This window comes from Vombatus ursinus, unplaced genomic scaffold, assembly GCF_900497805.2.
Source record: "Vombatus ursinus unplaced genomic scaffold, bare-nosed wombat genome assembly UNPS02014852.1, whole genome shotgun sequence".
NCBI lineage: Eukaryota > Metazoa > Chordata > Mammalia > Diprotodontia > Vombatidae > Vombatus > Vombatus ursinus.
The window spans coordinates 3,797,206-3,804,487 of NW_020954630.1; the positions used below are offsets into that span (position 1 = coordinate 3,797,206).

Genomic DNA, 7,282 nt, shown 5'->3' on the forward strand with positions numbered 1-7,282 from the left:
CCAGGATATATGGTACAGACATACAAAGTGGCATTTAAGAAGACAAGCAGTTACAATGAATCTGAAAGATAAAGCCACATTACTGATATCTCTTAGAATCAGTCAATACACATTTACTAAGCATTTACTGTGTGCCAGATACTGATGCAAAAAAAAAAAGGTAAAAAAAAGTCCCTGATCTCAAGGAGCTCACCTTCTCATAGGCAAGAAAAATATGAAAATAACTGGGTACATATAAGACATATAGATTAGATGGGAGGTAAATTGAGAAAGGAAGACACTAGCAGCGTGGGTGGGTGGGTGGAAGACTAGGAAAGACCTTCTTTAGAAGGTGAGATTGACCTGAGTCTGGAAGAAAGTCAAGGAAACTAAGAGTCAGAGGTGAGGAAGGAAGGCTTTCCAGGCATAGGGAACAGCCAGTACAAAGCTACAGAGGTGGGAGACAAAATACCATGTATGAGGAATAATAAGTTGGTCATTGCATCTGGATAAGAGTGTGTACTGTTCCCCCCTGCATAATGTAAGATCCTTGAGGGAAGAGCTAGCTTGCTTTTTGTCTCTGTATACCCAAAGCCTAGCACAGTATAGCTGCTAAATAGATGCTTATTCATTAGGTAAATGAATGATCTACCATGATTGGTCTCAATATCATCATCAGGAAAGATTTGCTTAGTGGGGGACATCTTTGTGACAACAGATATTATTATTAGGTATTATTAGATATTATTTACACTTCTTACTTGGTATTTATCTGCTACATCTCTCTTAAGCACATAAGGACTCTGAGTATACGTCTCTTCTAGTTTTTCTCCTCTTCTTCTCAATCAAAGGTGGGTGGCATCCTTGATATTCCTGGAGATTGGCTTGATGTATCACACTCAGCAGGCCATTGTCCATTGACCTGTGAAGTGAGCCTCTCTTTAATAATTAGAACCCATCATTAACAGAATTGTCATTGACTTTTTGGCAGCCAAGTTGTGGTACTGTAATTGGCTTTGAGCTTGTCCTTTGATGATTAGCTCAGTGCTGATAAGGCCAAGTAGTAGGGTTTTGTGACCACTGACACCTTTGTGTTCTCAGGATGCTGAATGACTTGATAGCCGTTGTGTGTGACTACATGTCATCATAGCCCATCTTCCTGGGTGAATATTTGCTAGTTCCCAGACTGCAGGGAACATGTGTAGGGCAGAAACATATATATATGGAACACAGAAAACCTCCACAATTTCCTTGATGCTCTTCTCAGAAGAACATACGATCACTATCCAAGTGGGACAGGCTGCATTGGGGCTTGACTTGGGCATACGCTTACTCCTGGCTTGACTCCTTCTTTAGACTTTGTCATCTCTTTACCAGTCTTCTTTCCCATTCAGATACCTTTTCCTTCCTCCATGCTTTTCCAGCTCCCCTTACTGTGTTATTTGTTTAGCTGAGATTTTCTTCTCAACTTCCCACTTAAACATTTACAAACATGAATTTTCTTTTTATAAAAAACACTTTATAATAAGCATTTCTTACATGTTCTATTTAAAGATAAGTCTCAAAAACAAATTTTATACAAATAAATGCTCTGAGCATAATTCAGTGCCTTTCTCAAGTCTTTAACCTTTCTTTCTTTTTCTTTCTTTCTTTCTTTTTTTTTTGATATAAACTATTTATTAATAGACAAGGCCAGTGAAGTTGTTTATTCTTCTTGGACACACCCACAGTGTGACCTCTGTGGCCTGTAGTCTTGGTGTGCTGCCCTCCAACCCGGAGACCCCAGAAGTGCCGAAGCCCACGATGTTCCCAAATCTTTGTCAGTAGCTCCAGATCTTCACGCAGCTTATTGTCCAGACTGTTGGCCTGAACATGGCGATATTTTCCATCCTTTCCATCCTTCTGCCTGTTAAGGAACCAGTCTGGAATCTTGTGTTGCCAGGGATTCTGCATGATGGTGATCACATGCTCCACCTCATCTTCAGTGAGCTCACCAGCCCTCTTGGTGAGGTCAACATCTGCTTTCCTCAGTACTATATGAGCTTATCTTCGACCCACACCCTTGATGGCTGTGATGGCAAACCTCTTTTCTGCCGTCCATCAATGTTGGTGTTGAGCGCTCTCAATATGTGCTGGAACTTCTTGGGGGTTACAAGAGACATGGCTGCAACAGCAGCATGAGAGCCTTCTCTGGAAGAGCTAGCCTTTCTTTTATCCTCTTGCCCTAGCTATTAGTAAAAATACTTGGGCAATGTAATTGCTTTTTTTTTTTAAAGGAACTAAATACATCTAGAATTAATGCTGAGACATAAGTGACTGGAGACTAGGAATAGTAGAGACGTGAGCAGAAAGAAAATGAGGTCACCTAATATATAGTTAGGTAAAAACTATTCAATCCACATGAGTAGTAATAAGAAGGAGATATACTGTGGTCTGTTGTCATGAGGTGGAGTTGGTCTCTCTCCCTGACATTCTTCGGTGTTCATTCCCACTCTAGGCCTGTTTACTTCTCAAGCATCTATTAAGAGCTCAGTTTGGTATGGAGCTGGGAACTGGGGTTACAAAGAAAAATATGACAATAGTACTTTAAGCAGGCATGAGGTACAGCCAATGCAAAGATAGAGACAAGATATAGAATAACATGTATGGGGAATAACAGATATGCTCATTTGGATGGCATATAGGGTGTATGAGGGAGAGTAAAATGAAATAAATCTGTAAAGATAGGTTGGAGTCAAATTATGAAAGGCTTAAAATTTGAAAGAGAAGAATTTGGATTTTATTCTAGAGACAATAGGGAGCCCCTAAAGCTTTTTGAGGAGAGGAATGACATGATCAGACTAATACTTTAAGAATATCAATTAGGATAAAGTGGAGGATATTCACTTTGTCATGACTGCTGGGGTCCCAAATGTAACTATGAAATCACTGAATCAGATTGTTAGAAGCTAGAAAAAACCTCTAAGGAGGGAATTGTGGGAAGATGACAGAATAAAGCAGGAAATTACCTGGCTATCCCAAATTCCCTTAAAATAACACCTCAAAGTGAATTTTAAAGTGGCAGAAATAATTAAGTCAGGGTAAAGCAACTGTCTAGCCCAAGACAACTTGGGAGGATGTTAGGAAAGATCTAACCTCCTCCTGGTGTGGTGGTTTGGGAGGGAAGTGTAGATACTGCCAAGCAGATACCTCCAAGTCAACAAACTGCAAGCCCTGGGGAGGGGGTAGCTGTATACCAGCAGTCTTAGCTTTAGGAACTTTCACCCAAGAGATGGTGTCGGAGTCAGGAAGTTGATCAAGGGGCTTATTGTGTGGGGAATGGTGATACTCCACTGTCTCTGAACTTGGGGCCCAGGATGATTAATCAGATGTGGTCCCAGGCTGTGGCTGTGGGAGAAGAGGAGTGAGCACACACCAGTGAGGCTGTGGCAGAAGAGGGTGGGGTTGTGGTCACTCACAGGACAGCAGAGTCACTGGTTTTGCTTCTAGAGCAGAGTAATGAACTGAAGCTTGCAGCCACTTGACAGACTGCAAGGAGCAAGAGCATTTGTGGTGACAGTAGTGCTAGGGGCTCTGGTTGTAACCCAGTGGTGAAGAGGAGTACCTGAGGTCACTCACAGACCAAGGCATGAGTCAGAGGAGCAGTGACCACATCTGGCCTTGGATTATAGAATATTGGAAGAACCAAAAAGTCAAACACCCTCAGATAGAGCTCAGAAAACAATAGCATGAAAAACTTGAAGCCTGAGATATTATACCCCATGGCCCTGGAGCAAAGCCTGACTATAACATAAAGGTAACAGCCAAGAAATAGGCCACTAAAATGAGTAAATAACAGAAAAAGAACCCAACTATAGATAGCTACTATGGTGATAGAGAAGTTCAGGGTTCAAATTCAGAAGAAGGTAATGAAATCAAAAGAGCTACTTTTAAAGCTTCAAAGAAAAATGTAAAGTGGTCACAAGCTCCAAAAGAGTTCTTGGAAGAACTTTAAAAGGACATTAAAAATCAAATAGGGAGAGTGAGGAAAAATTGGGAAAAGAAATAAGAGTAATGCAAGAAAAACAAGAAAATTATGAAGGAAAGTCAACCAAAAGGAAGAAAAAGAACCAAAAACTAACAGAAGAAAATAACTCCTTAAAAATTAGAATTGGGCAAGGGGAAACTAGTAACTTTATGAGACATTAAGAAATAATAAAACAAAATCAAAAGAATGAAAAAATAGAAGAGAATGTGAAATATCTCAGAAAAAATAACTGACCTAGAAAACAGATTGAGGAGAGATAATATAAAAATTGTTGGACTATATGAAAGTTATGATCAAAAAAGTGTAGGCACTATACTTTAAAAATTATTTTGAAAAAAATATTTTAGTATTTTATTTTCCTCTAATTACATGTTAAAACAATTTTAATATTCATTTAAAAATTTTTTGAATTCTAAATTCTCTCCCTTTCTTCTCATCCCTCTCATTGAGAAGCAAGCAATTTGATATAGATTATACATATGTAGTCATGCAAAACGTATTTCCATATTAGTTATGTTGTAAAAGAAAACATAGACCAAAAAAATAACTCAAGAAAAATAAAGAAAGTAAAAAAAGTATGTTTGATCTGTATTTCAGACTGATTTCAGACTCCATCAGTTCTTTCTCTGGGGATGGAGGCATTTTTCATCAAGAGTCTTTTGGAATTATCTTGATCATTGTATTGCTGAGAATAGGTAAGTTACTCACAGTTGATCATCATGCAATACTGCTGTTACTATGTACAGTGTTCTCCTGGTTCTACTCATTTCACTTTGCATCAGTTCATATAAGTCTTTCCAGGTTTTTCTGAGAGCATCTTGCTCCTCTTTTCTTATAGAATATTAGTATTCCATCAGAATCATATACCACAAATTGTTCAGCCATTCACCAATTGATGGGCATTTCCTCCATTTCTAATTCTTTACCACCAGAAAAGAATTGCTATAAATATTTTTGTACATGTAGGTCCTTTTCCTTTTTGTTTTTTATCTCTTTTGTGATATAGACCTAGTAGAGGTATTGCTGGGTGAAACAACATACATAGTTTTATAACTTTTTGGGCATAGTTCCAAATTATTCTATGTAATGGTTGAATCAGTTCAGAACTCCACCAACTGTACATTAGTGTCTCAATCTTCCCACATCCCCTCCAACATTTGTCATTTTCTTTTTCTGTCCTATTGGCAATCTAATAGGTATGGGTAGTACCTAAGAATTATTTTAATTTGTATTTCTCCAGTCAATTGTGATATAGAGTATTTTTTCTTGTGGTTGTAGATAGCTTTGATTACTTCATCTGAGAACTGACTGTTCATATCATTTGATGATTTATCAATTGGGGAATGGATTTTATTTTCATAAATTTGACTCAGTTCTCTATAAATTACTTCAGGAAATTATTAAGGAAAGTTGCCCTGAAGTTTTAGAACTAGAAGTAAAAATTTTTTTGTTGTTGTTGTTCATCCTTCATTCTCAAAGAGGACCAATGACATCAGAAAAGTGATGTCAACTTGCAAGTGAATCAGATTTAAGTGAGGCAGAACTGTGCAAAAATAAAAATTGAAAAAAAATCCACCAATCACCTGAAAGAGATCCCAAAATGAAGACTCACAGAAATTGTTTAGCTAAGTTTCAAAACTCCCAGGTCAAGGAGAAAATATTACAAATAACTAGAAAGAAACAATTTTAATGTTGTGGAGCTATAGTCAGGATAACACAAGATTTAGCAGCTTCTACATTAAAAGACAGAAGGGCATGGGATATGGTATTCTGTGGATCAAAGGAGGTTTGCAACTAAGGATAACCTACCCAGCAAAGATGAGTGTAACCCTGCAAGGGAGAAAAAATAGTGATTAAATTAATTAAAGGACTTTCAAGTTATTCTTGAGGAAAAGACCAGAAATAAACAGAAAATTTGACTTATAAGAATAAGAATAGGGGCAGCTAGGTGGCACAGTGGATAGAGCACTGGCCCTGAAGTCAGGAGGACCTGAGTTTAAATCTGTCCTCAGACCAAACACTTGACACTTACTAGCTGTGTAACCCTGAGCAAGTCACTTAACCCCAATTGCCAAAAAAAAATCAGAATAAATATAAGAAAATAAACACGAAGGACTAAATATAAGCAATTTAATAAGGTTAAATTGTTTACCTCTATATGGGAAAATGATATTTGTGACTCTTAGGAATGTTATCATTACTAGAGTAGTTTAAAAGAGTATACATAGGTAGAAAGCTAGGGGTTGAGTTCATTAAATGGGATGATCCTAAAAAATAAAATTGAGTAGGGAGAGGTAAAATGGAGCAAATTATTTCATACAAAAGAGGCATGAATGGAAGAACTGTTACAGTAGAAGGGAGGAGAAGATAGAGGGTGAGTAGTCCAGGAAGCTTATTCTCATTGATACTGGGTTAAAGAAGGAATAACATACATATCTAGTAGGGTAGAAAATTCTTCTTAACTTACAGAGAAATAGTGGGGCAAGGGAATAGGATAAGGGAGCAACTCTTAGAAATGTGTGTGGATTAAGAAATAGGAGGGCAAGGATAGGATAAGGCAGGAACTCTTAGAAGGGTATGTGGACTAGGGAGGCAGTGGTCAAAAGTAAATTAGAGTCCTGAGGAGGGATAGGGTTGGTTATTGTCCTTTGTTCTTGAAGAGGACATGTTGGTGTCAAGGTACAGTGTGTCTGACTGTGGCTGATCAGACCAGTCATCAGATTAGACCAGGGATAAGGTAAAGAGAAGGAGAGGGAGAGGGAGGGAGAGAGAGAGAGAAAGAGAGAGAGAGAGAGAGAGAGAGAGAGAGAGAGAGAGAGAGAGAGATAAACAGGGAAAATATACAACTAATAACTATAATTTTGAATGTGAAAGGGATGAACTCACTCATAAAACAGAAACAGATAGCAGAATGAATAAAAAAACCCCAGAGGATGACAACATGTTGTTTATAAGAAACACATTTAAAAATGAGAGATACATATAGAGTAAAAAATAAAAGGTTGAAATAGGATCTATTAATGCTCAAGCTGATGTAAAAAAAAACAGGGGCAGGAATCATGATATAAAAGTTAAAGCTACAATAGATTTAATTAAAAGAGATAAGCAGGTAAACTACATTATGTTAAAAGATCTCATAGATAATGAAGTAATATCAGTACTAAACATATATGTGCCAAATACTATAGCATTCAAAATTTTAAATGAAAAGGTAAATGAATTACAGGTAGAAATAGATAGCAAAACTATAATAGTAGGGGACTTCAACCTTCCTTT

At 37.5% G+C, this 7,282-nt stretch overlaps 1 pseudogene; it reads right to left on the reverse strand.

Moving 5' to 3' along the window:
- Positions 1-765: 765 nt before the first annotated feature.
- On the reverse strand, positions 766-2,141 carry LOC114027105 (annotated as a pseudogene).
- Between the last annotated feature and the right edge of the window lie 5,141 nt (positions 2,142-7,282).